Below are 8,157 nucleotides of genomic sequence, written 5' to 3' on the forward strand. Positions count from 1 at the left end.
GTTTGCAATATAAATGATTAATCAAATATAAGTAATGTCCTCATTTCTATAACATGACATGATTTTTTTTACCTCCAATCTGAAAACCTTGTCATACAATCCATAAATAAAAGGATTTATGATGTGGTTAATTATCGCCATCTCTCTAAAGAAGGATATCCATATGGTTTCAGAGTCATACTTGTCAAACAAAAACCGACCATTGTTTATTGTCAGAAACAATATTACAAACTGGGGAATATAAGATATTCCAAATCCCACTGCCATGGCCATTAGCATGAATGAAAATGTATGTGAAAGCTGTATACATTTTTTACAGTTATAGTCATCTAAATGTCTTGTTTCTTTGTTAAGATCACTTGATTTCATGTTGTTAGAATTAGTAGATTTCATATTATTTCTTGCTTTGATTTGTTTGCAGATTTTTTTTGCAATCAAGACGTAAAAAGCAGCAAGTCCCGTTGCAATAATTAAAGTCATTACTGTCGCAAAACTCGCAAAAACATAAAATGTAGCTCCCATAGAATAATTTATATCAATATCACACGTCCAACCAGTAACGTTGAATTTGTCACTTCGAACAGGAATTTCAGAATTGAATGAATTTAAAATCACTGCCATCCCAAGTGATAAGATAAATGTACAGACAAGTGATAATCTTTTCAATGGTAGCGTCATCTGTTGTCCAAAAGGTCGACACACTTTCAAGTAACGATGAAACGCGATAACCAACAAAAGGCACGTTGATGAGAATGCGAATACATCAATTATCATCCAAACTGATTTACAAAAAACTGTCCCACGGAGCATCACCGGATAAATTTTACGAATCAACTCGAATGATGACCTCAGAGTTCCGGCAAATAAATCAAGTAAACCCAACCATGGAATGAAATAACGGTCGTCACGGTTTGTTTTCAATTTAAATTCATATATAATTATCACTAAAAAGTTCCCTAAGATTCCAATTATGATGTAGATAATGAGAAATATATCATTAACAATGTATCGATCTGCAATTTCCCAGTTCCATTCTTGCAGTTTGTTTTCCATTTGTGAACCGTTGTATCGTTTATCCAGCTAAAAACTAAATCAACAATTGATAAATAAAGTGCAAAATGGATTGGAATTATGGTGATTCTTGTCACATGGGAATAGGAAAGATAAATTATTTGGTTTAAATCGGACAATTATTCTATGAAATCTCATATCTTATGTCAAAATGTATGTGTGTATGGCTTCGATTGCTGATTACGCAATATGTAACATTATAAAGTGTTACAGTAGTTATATGTTTTAGATGATCAATTCGATTGATATGTGATAGGGATGATTTGTGTAAATTATGCATCTTCATTTGGAACTATTTGAAAAGGGTATTCTTCATAAACATGATACTTTTGAACTTTCATTGACAAACTGTTCGGTCATAACATGTCATTATATTGTTAAACTATTCATTATTTTATCGAAATAATTTTATTTGCAATATTTGTCCGTCAAAGTAATTTCATTATGATGTAACGATTTTTCTTTGTAAAGCTTTTTGTATTATAGGTAATAATTAAGTGTCAAGTATATTTTCACAAAGTCAGAAATTTGTTTCAAGATAATTCTTTTTGTAAGTAATAGAATGAAATTCAAAACAGTGTGGCTGTGGCAATTGATTGACACATTAAATTCATCCATTGACTGGGACAATTAAGGTGAACGTTTGTATGTAACGACCACTGTTCACTATGTACTTTTTAAAGACACTTAAACTATGGGGTCACCAAAGGTTCTCAACACCTTAATAAAGTAATTCGAAAAATTAATCAGAAATAACACGATGTTTTATTTATATCAATTATATAAATCAAAACATAAAGGTTATTCTGATTAATTTTTCGAATTATTTTATAATAAAAGGCGTTAAGAAACCTTTGGTGACCCCACAGTTTAAATGTCTATCGTAGGTACGTCGTGAACAGTGGTCGTTACAGACAAACGTTCACGTAAATTGTCCCAGTCAATGGATGAATTTAATGTGTCAATCAATGGCCACAGCCACACTGTTTTGAATTTCATTCTAGATAAAGTCACAGCTTTACATAGTTCTTAAGTTTTCTTACGTAAAGAATAATTAATCCTTTAGTCATTTCAATTACGGCGAAGTTTGTAACTTCAGTGAGAGTCGGGCCTTCGTACTGACAACATCCGCTTAATTTGTATCAATCTGTTAAATTCAATGTGTTTAAGTAAAGTACATCATTTTGTAAAACTACATGTATTCCATCATGAATCATTAAATTGTTAACTACTGCATAGGACTTGTGTCTAATTCTACAAGTGGAGTTAAAGCGAGTATTCCCAGTCAAGTGACTAGATCCTAGTCAACCGGTCGTGGGTTGCAGCTCGTTATCAACTTCAAATCAGTAGCCAGTCTCCCGGTTACAGATACATCATGTGATTATACTTTAAACAAATATTTTGCAGAACATTGTTTATTCAGCTTATAAACAAGACGGATATATTGACTATTAAGCAGTGAAGACGTGACAAATAGACATTTGTATATATCGTAGGACAGACACATTTTCGTTAATACACAGATGTAGCTTTGGCCATTAAAGTATTATATTGACAATATAATACTTCCATGCTTTTACCAACATCTAGCAAATAAACCCTCTCAAACAGGTACTATGGCTGTATTGAGCTTGTTCAATGAAACACTCACTATGACTTCAAATGAATATCAGTGATAAAGCTGCTGTTCTATTGTTCTTCTCAATATCTTTTAGTGTCTTTACGTCATAAATTAATACGCATGTTCGTTCTTTCTATTAAAGGATCATATGCCAACATTTTTATACAAATAAAAAAATAACTGTCGAAGTGTAAATCCTAAATCAAAAATCTTTTATATTGAGAGTATTTATATTTTAAACCAACTCTTGTATTTTCTGTGTAAATCAATCATCAAAGATACAGGCTTTAGATTTTTTGTAATCAAGGCACCCATTTTTCTACTTCAGACTGATCAGTGACGCTCGAAAAAAAAACAACTTTCGAATTTTCCTACAAGTTGTAAAGTCAAGACAAATATGTGAATTTCTTTTCTTGGATACTGTGCGTTGTACCACGTGGCAAGGAAACATCTTTTGATAGCATGAACCTGGTACTAAAAAGTAAACCATAATCGGAGATAACACGGAACAATTATCAATCACATTAAGCAGATACATCAGCATTCTTTTGTCAATTCTAAAAATGTGTTAATATCTTTAAAAAAAGCACCAATGGAATGCATATATTATCAGCTTTGTAAACTAATTTACATAATAGGTTCTATTTTTATCAGGTTATATCCCGTGCCTGTCCTCTTTAAGAAGAATCATATTCAGCTATTCTTTCTAATAAAGACAAACTATTAACTATGCATTTGCATTGTACCACAGATCAAATTTATTAATTCATTGTGTGTTAATTTGCGTTGTTTTTTATTGAGTCAAGCCTTCCAAATGATATTTTATAGTGTCTCTTTCTATGTTGTGATGTTATACTATTGTTCAGAAAAGGGAGACGGTTTGGTACCATTAAAACGTTTAATCCCGCTGCAAATGTTTGCACCTGTCCTAATTCAGGAATCTGATGTATTATATACAGTGGTTGTCGTCTGTTTATATAGTTCATATTTGTTTCTTGTTTCTGTTTTTTTATATAGATTAGACCGTTGGTTTTCTCGTTTGAATGGTTTTACATTAGTATTTTTTTTGGGCACTTTGTAGCTTGCTGTTCTATGTGAGCCAATGCTCCGTGTTGAAGGCCGTACCTTGACCTATTATGGTTTACTTTTATAAATTGTTACTTTGATGGACAGTTGTCTCATTGACACTTTTTACATATAACGTTCATCTATATATCTTGCAGTAATTTTGACTTATAACTAAAGTGCCAGTTGTATAGAGTAAAATTCACGATAAAGACAATATATCATGTACATTGTCGTAAAATATAGAATTTATGTGTATTCGCTATAAAACATGAGAAAAGCCCGACCAGCCTCGCTTTTCGTCCTGTTTCTAAAGCTCATATGACAGTTCTTGTCCATTCGTTTTTGATGCGTTTTGTTATTTGATTTTGCCATGTGATTAATATGGTCTTTCCGAATTGATTTTCCTCTAAGTTCAGTATTTTTGTGATTTTACTTTTTACACATATATTTTATATTTTCCGACAATGTACCAATGCACATATATAGTATATTTGTGGTTTTTTTTTAATGTTATCAAGAAGGAACCTTTATATTTGTTGTTTTCGTTCCGCTAGGATCGTACGACAATAACAACTGATATCAAATAAATGTTTTTAAAACATTGGCGGTCATAAACCTAAGTTATAGCTTCATCAGTTGCAACAAATTATCTTTTGTTGAAAATATTTAAAAAGATGACAATACATTCAAAAATACTATGCAATTTTTCACCAAGAAAGCCTCAATTTTAATGCATCTACTAAATTATGTTTTCAATAAACAGATTGTCACTTATTCTCTTGGGGTTCAAGACTGAACAATAGCAAAACAATATTACTAGAATGATGCTGTTAAAATACAAACATTATTGGCAATAGTCATGACTATACATGCCATAAAATAAATTCTACTGAGAAAAGATTAATATAAAAAAGGGTCGTCTGCTTTCTTTTAAAATTATAGTGAACCAAGACAACACAAATAGATGTGGTTGTAAATCTTTAACGATATTGAATTTAGTACATAACTGCAACACTATTGCGCGCAAAGTCACGTGAAATCAGAATAAAATCAGAAGAAAAATGGCTAGTGTGGACGAATGGAATTCAAAAGTGTCTAAACTATTTATTGTAAACAAACTATTTCTGATTATCTACATTATAGTTGGATTTACTGGTAATCTGTTGGTTATCATTGTGTACAAACTTAGGTTAAATACAAATAAAGAAGACCGGTATTTCATTCCTTGGCTCGCCATGCTCGATTTCTTCGCAGGTACCATGATATCGTGTTTTGAACTCACAAGAAAATCATTTCCGGTCATGCAAAAAGGAACTGAATACTGTAAAATAATTTGGATGAATATCAACATATTTTCTTTCTCCTCGATGCTAATGTTACTTGTCATTGCATTTCATCGATATTTAAAAGTATGTCGACCGTTCGGAAAACAGATGACCTTACGTTGTAAGAGAGCAGCTCTTCTTTTTACATTGGTCTTATCAATAGTTGCAGCGATCCCACTGAACTTTTATAATTCGGAGATCCATGTATCAAATTTGCATCAAAATGTCACCGGAAGTACCTGTGACATTTTAATCAAAGATTCTATGGGAGTAGAATTCTATGTTTTCATTAGTTTCGCATCATTTATGGCCTTAATCATATTGATAGGTCTAATAGTATTTTATGGACTTATCGGAAGAACTATATATCATCAAATAAAGATGAGGCAACGTTTTCAAACTTGCGCAAACCAACATGCCCAGAACAACGGTACTAACGGGTCAACATTGTTTTGCCTTAAATGTTCACACAAATTTTCATACATGTTGTTGGCAATTGCGATAGGATTCGGACTATCCGTTATTCCACAGTTTATAATTCTTTTCTTGGAAATAAAGGATGGCAAATATTTATTTGACACATATGAAGTTGACACAACGGTTATATCGTTAATCAGAGAAATGGCAATACTGAATCATATAATAAATCCTTTCGTTTATGGTTTTTACGACAAACTGTTTCAAGACGAAGTGAAAAAGCTCTTCAAAAATTGTAAAAGTAGTGAAATGTAAAGACATCTGACGAAATAGCATGATTAAGTTAGAGTTAACAAATTGTGAACAGCTTATTGTGCACTTGTATCAAACCAATGACCATGCAGTATCCAGTGTGGTTATTTCTGAAACTATTTCAGGTTTCTTTTTACATGACTATACCGATTTCAAAGTGTTTTCCCTTTAATTTTTATCATAATATTGGTAAGTTTTATATAAAGTTGTACTTTATAGTAAACATTCTAATAAATATGACACATGTTTAAGTATTTATTGAGATATTAAAACAATTTAAAATCAAGCATAAAATCTATTTTGATTGTTTTCTGGCCATGCAGTGTGGGAATATTTTTTATTGAAATGTTATGGTTACAAAAGCATGGCATACTTTAAAATATAGTTATGATGCTTATACAAAATAATACAAATGACTATAACTCATGAAATGTTCCGTTGCTTATAAAAGAATTAAGAGATGGGGTAAATCAGGAAGAGAAAGATGATATACAGAAAACAATACCAGTACCAGACATTTACAAAGACAAATATGAATAATATAAAAATGAGGAAAGTCTTAAGTATTCGTTCATTCGTACAATACACACTTACTTCTAAGCTAGGACAATGGTGGATGACCATTACCACTTATCAATTGCATTGGACCGGTTTGCGGGGGGGGGAGGGGGGGGGAGCGGTGGTGGTCTAAATGATGTATCACTAGCCTGTCAACACTAATGTTGTGAGATCGATTACGGCATGTGACAGGTGCCTTCGACTCCAATCTTAATTAACAAGGATTGCCAGTTTTACTATAGAAGGTCGGTGGTTCTCTCCTGGTACTGAAGCTTCCTCCATCAATAAAAACTTACTGCCACGAAATAGCGCATTAATGCTGAAAGAAGCGTTAAACAACAATCAATCAACCAATCAATTAGGCAGATTTCATACAGGACCTTCTCATGAAGAATTTTTAAAAACAACATTTTCCTTTACTTCTACGTTCCGCTTTCTATATATTTATGTATTCTGACTAAATAATTCAAAGCTTATGGTTACAAAAGCATGGCATACTTTAAAATATAGTTATGATGCTTATACAAAATAATACAAATGACTATAACTCATGAAATGTTCCGTTGCTTATAAAAGAATTAAGAGATGGGATAAATCAGGAAGAAAAAGATGATATACAGAAAACAATACCAGTACCAGACATTTACAAAGACAAATATGAATAATATAAAAATGAGGAAAGTCTTAAGTATTCGTTCATTCGTACAATACACACTTACTTCTAAGCTAGGACAATGGTAGATGACCATTACCACTTATCAATTGCATTGGACCGGTTTGCGGGGGGGGGGGGGGGGTGGGGGGGGGGGTGGTGGTCTAAATGATGTATCACTAGCCTGTCAACACTAATGTTGTGAGATCGATTACGGCATGTGACAGGTGCCTTCGACTCCAATCTTAATTTACAAGGATTGCCAGTTTTACTATAGAAGGTCGGTGGTTCTCTCCTGGTACTGAAGCATCCTCCATCAATAAAAACTTACTGCCACGAAATAGCGTATTAGTGCTGAAAGTAGCGTTTAACAACAATCAATCAACCAATCAATTAGGCAGATTTCATACAGGACCTTCTCATGAAGAATTTTTAAAAACAACATTTTCCTTTACTTCTACGTTCCGCTTTCTATATATTTATGTATTCTGACTAAATAATTCAAAGCTTTGTGACTATGTGCATTGAATCTTTCCCGTATGAATGCCGCAGATGAAGTTAGATAAAGTTAAGTCTGCTCCATATTTGTACTTGCATTAAGAAATAGTCAATGAAAACCGTACGTAATTTATAATCTGATATGCCAAATAGAAGTCATCTAGTTAAATTGTGAAATCACATTTTGCCATTTGAAATTTGCAGTATTTTGGTCAGTTTAAAAAAAGTTATATATGTTAACCCTTCAACTGACTGATCTCACACAAAATTATTTTGAAAATCGACGATCCAACGGACAGAATTATAGAACAATGTATCAATATGAAAGCAATCAATGTGAAAAAAAATGTGAAACATATAAAAAAAAATTGAAAAATATCAATGTAATAAATCATTAAGATTGAAAAGGTTAAATTTCAAAACCAAGCGTTCAATATACAGACTAGCTTCATCTTTGGTAAGAAATTATGTGGCTGAAATTATGTGGCTGAAATTATAATCTTAATATTATTTAAAGTTTTTAACACAAATAAGAGGTGAAAGACATAAACAAATTCCTTTACTTTTGTGTTTTTTTACTGTGCATGTACTGATTTTGTGTATTGGATTGATTTATCATAAATACACATTCTTGG

Source organism: Mytilus galloprovincialis, chromosome 3 (genome assembly GCF_965363235.1).
Source record: "Mytilus galloprovincialis chromosome 3, xbMytGall1.hap1.1, whole genome shotgun sequence".
In the NCBI taxonomy this organism is placed as follows: Eukaryota; Metazoa; Mollusca; class Bivalvia; order Mytilida; family Mytilidae; genus Mytilus; species Mytilus galloprovincialis.